Genomic DNA, 6,000 nt, shown 5'->3' with positions numbered 1-6,000 from the left:
GGCAGCAGGGCGGGGGCTGGGGCTCCGCGTTTAGACGGGGCGACGAGGGGGTACGGCGAGGAGGGCGCGCCACGGGGGCGCGGGGCTCGGGGCGCACGCGCGGCGCGGCCACGTCCGGCCCCGGGTGCGCGGCTGGGCGAGGAGCGTCGGCGCCGGCTCGGCCCCCTCCCCGGCCGCGGCTGAGACCCCGCCCCGGAGGTGGAGGGGGCAGGGCGGGCAGGGGGCCCGGCGCCGGCTCAGCCCGCCCCTCGACCCGCCCCGCCCCGCCTCGCGCCGCCCCGCGCCGCCGCGGGACTCCCGAGCTCTAGACGCGCCGACGGCGGGGCGGACGGACTAGCGGACAGACGCGCCCGCGGGGGGACGAGCGGAGCGCAGCGCGGTGAGTGCACGCGGACCTCGGCCCGCGCCGCGGGCTCCACGCCCCCGGGCCGGCCGTGGGGACAGCGCCCCGGCGGGCAGATGCGACACCCTGGCCGGCGCCCGGCGGGGCACGAGGTGGCGGAGGGCCCCCACCCGCCCGGGTCCCGCCGCCCACTCCCTCTTCCGCGCCCACCCCCCACGGCAAGTCCCGAGCCCGAGTCACCGTCCCGGGAGGGAACTGGGCCCTCGGTCGGGCACCGCCGCCGCCGCGCGCTCTCCTCCCCCTCGCGTCCGCCCATCGCAGGCGGCAGAAGTTCCTCAGGCTCCGCGGGGCGGCCCCGCGTCTCCGTCCCGCATTCCCCCCGCCCCCAGACCCTTTCGCTTTCACGCACGCCCGGCCCTTCACACTCATCTCTCACACGTCGCTGTTGCGCACGCAGGCTTCACACACACGTGCCTGGCACACGGGCGTCTCCCAGACACGCACGCCTCTATCAGCCCGCCGTCTATGAAACGCGTGTGCCTCGTTAACACACACGCGTGTCTGTCACACACACATATGTCTCTCATGTGTCACACACGTGTCTCTCACATCACTGGGGCGGCAAACAGACCCCCTCACCCCCCCACCGTGAATCTTGCACACAGAGTCGTACACGCCAACAACTTCAGAGTCCAGCGGACCCCGGCCCTCCCCCCTGGGCGGGCACAGTCCTCCGTGCCGTCCTGAGCCGGGTGGGCCCCGAGTCGGGCTGGGGGAGGCTCTGGGCTGAGGCTCCCTTAGGGTGTGGGCGCACAGGCAGGGGGCTCAGTAGGCAGGGGTGGGCCCAACTCCGGGGACCTCCCCATTCCTCCTCACCCCCTGCCCCCCTGCATCCTCTCCTCCTTCCCACTCTCCCTGCAGGGGTGCCCTCCCTCCCTTTGCTGTCACAAGGTCTCACCCCACCTCGGTTTGTGACCACCACTTGGGCGGGTCCGAGCCAGCAGGTGTCGCCGTGACAGGCCAGAAATGGAAAGAAAATTTGGGGGGTGGTCATCATCCAGAGCCCCTTGAGTAAAGGTGCCGGTCCAGGGCCCTGCCCGAGAAAGCCCTGATGCCTGGTCCTGGCACGTGTTTGTGGCCGAATCACTGGGGCTCTGAGCCTCACCTTCCCCACGTGCAAATGGGGGTGACCATCCCCGCCAGGAGGAAGGGAGGGCCTGGGAACTACTGCCCCCACCCTCCCCTCTTGTGTCCAGCGCCCGCCCGTGTTAAGAGGAGTGGGCAGGGGGGGGATGAAGTCAAAGGCTGTTACCTCCTGCAGGCGCAAACTTGCCAGCCCCTACCGCAGCTGGCTGTGCATGTTTTGTTTGGCTCTTACCATGTTGTTATTATTTTTAAAAAGTTAATTAGCTGCCAGCATTCACAAATTGGCAGCTTTCACAAAAAAGTCCGGATTTCCGTCTTCTGAAAAATCACAAGGTCTGGAGCTCAGGACCCACATCCCTGTGAGGTGCCCTTGGCTAGTGCTGCTTTTCTTCTGCCCCTGGGCTGGGGCAGGAGACCATTTGGCCACATTTCCCACCCGGCCTGCGTAGACCTCTGTGTTGGCTGTGCCTGCTGTGTAAACTGGGCTGTTTTTGCAGCAGTGCCCACCCCAAAGTGGACCTAGGGTAGTCTCCTCGCCCATGGCTGGGGAAGCCTTGAGTGAGCCTTGTATGGCCTTAATGGTGGGAGCCATGAGGGGACCTGGACCACGGGGCCTCTTTTTGACGATGGCCGGCACTTTCTGCTGGGCTCTGGGGATGGGGGCTGGGGTCCCTGTGGGAGGGAGGCAGGGATCTCAGAGCCAGGCCTCGTCCTTCGCTTTTCTCCCCAGATCCCATCCATGATCCTGCAAGGTCGCAGTCTTACCCCTTTTGAAAGATGGGGAGACTGAGGCCCAGGAAGGGTCTCCCAGCAAACAAAGGACGCAGCTGGGATTTCAACCTAGGTTTTTCTGACTCTAAAACCAAGCTCTTTGCCAGCCTTTCAGTGAGTTCACGAGGGGAGGGACTTGGTCTCATTGACCCTGGGCAAATTCCCCAAACCACGTTTACACCTGACAGGCAGTAGGTGCTTAATAAACGCTGTGGAAGGACTGAGGGCAGTGAAGCTGCCTTCTCAGCAGGAGTCAAGGTGGAGCTCAATTCAGGGCCTAAGATGACAGTCTCACATGACCTAGAGGACCACTACGGTTCCATTTGATCGGCCCGAAAGCCCAGCACACTTTCCTGCTCTGCCTTCGAGTGACTGTGACCCCAAGACCACTGTGGTGAAGACCCCAAGTCCCTGCAGGGCCTCAGGAGGACCACGGTGTGTCCTGTTGGGCGTCAGAATTCTGTGTTTGCCTTGCACGTGGGGCTGTGGGTGGGAGCATTTTTTCCTTCACTCCCTGGCTGGCCTTGGTGGAGGAGGCGCTCTGCAGGGTGGGACTCGGGCCGAGGGACAGGCCCAGCTCCCGCTTGTGCTCCTTGGTGGCCTCTTGCTGGGTGGCGTGGGGCGGGGCAGCTGCTGAATTATTTTAAGTCCTGGTTCCTGTGACTCTCTGCTCTCTCTGTTTATCACGTGTATGCGGCTGAATTCATGGGATCTGAATGTCCCTGCGAAGTGTGGGCCTCCTGGAAGTTTGTTGACTGACTGAACGAGGACCAACCCTATCGGCGGCACATGGGACTTGGGGATGGTGGGCAGCCCCTGGCCTCATTCGTGTACCTCCTGGAGGTTTTCGTTCCTGCTGGGGAGGAAGGTGCTGGGCCTGGCCGCACAGGTGGTGCAGAGGGCCTCTCCCTCCCATCAGTGAGCCTCAGTCTTCCTTTCTGTAAAGTGGGTGCTGTCTGACCGCTTTCTGGGGCTCACAGTACTGAAGTGGGTGTTGGGGATGGGAGCCGGGGGTCTGTTGCCTAGGAGGTAGGTGGTGTATCCCCTCTCTGGCTCCTTTTTTTTTTTAAAGATTCTTGTCTGGAAAGAGCTGATGCTGGTTGAGATTAAGATGAGCAGGGCAGAGGTGGGGGAAGGTGGAAGGTTTTTTTTTTTTTAGCAGAATTATTTATTTATTTATTTATTTATTTTTGGCTGTGTTGGGTCTTCGTTTCTGTGCGAGGGCTTTCTCTAGTCGCGGCAAGTGGGGGCCACTCTTCATCGCGGTGCGTGGGCCTCTCACTATCGCGGCCTCTCTTGTTGCGGAGCACAGGCTCCAGACGTGCAGGCTCAGCAGTCGTGGCCCACGGGCCTAGCCGCTCCGCGGCATGTGGGATCCTCCCAGACCAGGGCTCGAACCCGTGTTCCCTGCATTAGCAGGCAGATTCTCAACCACTGCACCACCAGGGAAGCCGCCCCCTCTGGCTTCTTGAGCTCTGAGCACCTGCCTCCCCACCAACTGAAGGCCCTGCCCTGGGATGTAGTTCCAGCTTGAAGTGGGCAACCCAATCCAGGCAGGAGGGCAGGGCCCTCTGGGAAGGGGATCTCTGACCTGAGATGGGAGGGTGTGGGCAGAGGGTACAGCTGGTGCAAAGAAAGGACTTTCGGTGGGGCCTGGCTTGGTGTGTGCGAGGGACAGGAAGGGAGGGGGCTGGAGCGGGTGGGGGAGGGGAGGGGGGAGGAGGAGAGGGGTGGGGCAAGACATTTTAAAGCTAAGAGAAGTTTCTCTCCAGGGAGCAATGAGATCTGATTCCCATTTTAAGACACCCTCCCTAGCTGCAAGATCTAGAGGTTGTGGGCCTCTGCAGTGAGGATGTTGGCAGGAGTGTGGAGGCCCCGTCCCGGGCCCTGTGCCGGAGGGCAGGTCTCACCCTTGAGAAGCCACAGGTGGGGGGGAAGCAGGGCTGTGGACAGACTCTTGAGATCCAGTGTGATGTGTGCTGGTCAAATAGATGTTGGTGCAGCCGTACAATGGGATAGTATGCAGCTGTAAAAAATGAGGAGGCTCTGATCTTCTGGATCTGTTGAGAGAGGAGAACAAGGTGCTCAGTGGTGTGTAAAATATGCTGCCTCGTGTCAAATAAGACGTAAATCCACGTTTGCTTATAGGCTCATAGGCAAGCACTGAGAGGAAGCACTGGGGCGAGTTGCGGTGGTTACCTGTGGTTACCTGGAGGGCGTGTGCAGGTGGGGACAAGGGCACAAGGTGAGGTGACACTCCCATTGTGTGCCTTCTTATATTTTCTGGATTTTGAGCCGTACCACTATATTGCCTGTTCAAATATTACATTAAATTCAAAAGCAGTTGGGCAGTTGGTGGGTGACTGTTCATTTGTGAGTTTTAAGTGCAGTGTTTAAGGATGGGTTTTAAGTTCCCTTTACCGACCTTGTTGTCGAACAGACTGACTTCTTCCTGGCGTGGTATACAAAGGTTTCCACTGTGATTAAAATTAGATGGGAACAAAGTCACATTTTGCAAAGTTTGGCAATCGGACAAAAGAAAAAATGCCCCCTTTTTGTCTTCCCCCTTTTCCTGTGGGTGTTTCCTTCTGCTGATTTGACTGCTGGCTTTTCCTGGGGTGGGCACCACAGCACTTAGCATCCCATCCTCAGCCTGTTTCCACAGTCTGCCTGCCAGCTGGACCAGAGCTTAGCGGCAGATCCAGACCCCTGGGGGTCTGTGCAGGTGGCAGCTGGGCACAGGGAAGTCCCCGCTTTGGACACCTGCCAGGCTCAGATCCCACCTCTGCCACTCACAGGCCCTGCTTCCTTCGGGCCAGTGACCTTTTCTGAGCCTCAGTTTCCTCATCTGTCAAATGGGTGTCGTAACCCCCCCCTCTCTTAGGGTTGTTGGAAGGAGGAAGTAAGTGATACCTACAGGGTGCTGGTCACTGTTCTTGGGATAAAGCAGTACCAATACGACCTCCGCTGCCCCCACAGAGCTTGCTTTCTGTGGGGAGATGCAGACGGATGCTCACCGTAACGTCAGAGCTGGCCGTGCGCGCCTGGGCTAAAAAGCAGACGGAGCTGGCTGAGACCAGGGTGTGGGTGGGGCTGCTTTAGGTAGGGCATCAGAGGAGGCCCGTGGAGTACGGACACTCAGGCAGAGGGCACAGCACGTGCAAATGACCTGGAGCAGCTGGAGGACAGGACCCCTGTGAGCAAGGAAGGTGGTCAGATCTGGGGGTACAGGAGGGCTTTCAGTTTTATCTTGGGTGTGGTGAGGATTCAGTTCGGGGAGGGGTGAGGTCTTCCTGGGATTTCCGGGATCCCCCCACTCCCCACCCCAGCTGCTGGGAGGGGAGCAGGCTGGAGGGTGGCAGCAGCCTGGGGCCTCGATCCGGGCCTTGTGGGGCAGTGGGAGTGGAGTTGCAGCCTCCCTCCTTGAGGGTGGGCAACCCTGGGCAGGGGTTGTGTGGGAGCAGCTGGGAGAGGCTGGCTGGAGTCGGGGTTCCTTCCACATCAGGGGCCTTGGCCCCTCTCCTTGCACACAGCACTCACAATAGCGTCTGGTGTGGGCCGGCCCATGGTCCCTCCCTGGCCATCCCCAGGGCCCCAGAGACCTATGTAGGCAGTTCTGAAATGCTTCAGTCACGGCTGTCCTGGAGGAGAGCACAGAGGCTCTGGGAGCCTAGGCATGGTCAGGGAGGGCTCCCTGGAGGGGGTGATACTGGCGCTGTGATGTGAAGGTTGAGGGGTGG

At 60.8% G+C, this 6,000-nt stretch overlaps 1 protein-coding gene across 4 annotated transcripts in view; it reads left to right on the top strand.

The window, feature by feature from the left end:
- The first annotated feature begins 235 nt into the window (after positions 1-235).
- The window catches only part of FBLN2 (fibulin 2), a 76,213-nt gene continuing 70,448 nt past the window's right edge, over positions 236-6,000 (top strand). For all 4 annotated transcript variants that reach the window (XM_082414265.1, XM_082414264.1, XM_082414263.1 and 1 more), the window contains exon 1: positions 236-379. The gene's annotated coding sequence lies outside the window, so the exon portion shown is untranslated. The remainder of the gene's footprint in view (positions 380-6,000) is intronic.

This window comes from Balaenoptera physalus, assembly GCF_965194825.1.
Source record: "Balaenoptera physalus genome assembly, chromosome: 11".
NCBI lineage: Eukaryota > Metazoa > Chordata > Mammalia > Artiodactyla > Balaenopteridae > Balaenoptera > Balaenoptera physalus.
This window is presented reverse-complemented; position numbering and strand designations above follow the sequence as displayed.